Source organism: Plecotus auritus (assembly GCF_963455305.1).
Source record: "Plecotus auritus genome assembly, chromosome: 12".
Classification (NCBI taxonomy): Eukaryota; Metazoa; Chordata; class Mammalia; order Chiroptera; family Vespertilionidae; genus Plecotus; species Plecotus auritus.
The window spans coordinates 27,475,541-27,476,471 of NC_137778.1; positions in this window are offsets into that span (position 1 = coordinate 27,475,541).

Genomic DNA, 931 nt, shown 5'->3' on the forward strand with positions numbered 1-931 from the left:
AACCAATCGGTGCGTCGCGCTTTGGACCCAAGGCCCCCCTCTTCCGTCTCAGGCTGCCCACGGCAGTGCCGTACAAACTGCCTAAGGAAATCTTGGCTACGCAGACATTCCTTTTCCCTGAGCTGCTCTTCTCTCTCTTCCGTCTCTTATCATCGTTGGGTTAATAACTTCAACAGATAAGGGGACAAATATCAAGGAGGATCAGGGTGGAGATAAGCAGGCAGTTAGGAAGTGGCTACGAGTCGGTGGCGCGAAAGGGCGGACCAAACTACCTGGGGGTGGGGGAGGGGGGGTCCTCTCAGTTCCCTGGGGCGGAGCCCTCTACCTAGTGGTCTGGAGGTGTGTGCTCTGTGGGTCGTTGTACCGGTTCCTTTCAAAACTGCGCTGAAATTGCCCTGCAGGTTGACTCGAGAGAATGTTCAGATTTAGGTGTTTAATTATGAAGGTACATTTCAGAGAACTGGGATTGAATTCGTGGAAAGGGAGCAGAGACATTTAACAAGGTCTCTGTAGCGTCTCCGAGTTCTGTTGACTGGGTTGTGTCCTTGATACTTTATGAATAATTCTTGCTATTCTGCGACCTTTCTCCTAAGAGATGTCTACATCTCCCCCGTTAAAAATGGACTCTTCTGTTTTTGTGGTTCGAGAAGGCAATGGAAAACAGCCCCGGAGGGTGGGCAAACGTTCCTTAGGCTTCCCTAGCCTGAAGTCCCGCTTTCGTTGTTCCGGTTCTCCCTTGGACACCTCACCTCTCCGGGCTCCCGTATTCTCATGTTTAGTAACATTTCGAAGATTAAAAGATGCAAGCGTTGTAAAAAACATACAGGGTGGTTAAAAGGCCCGTTATTACATTTTCCATATTTCTCTTATATTTAGCATTTAAAAAAACATTTTTATTTTGGCAAACGTTTTAAGATGTCAAATGTAAGCC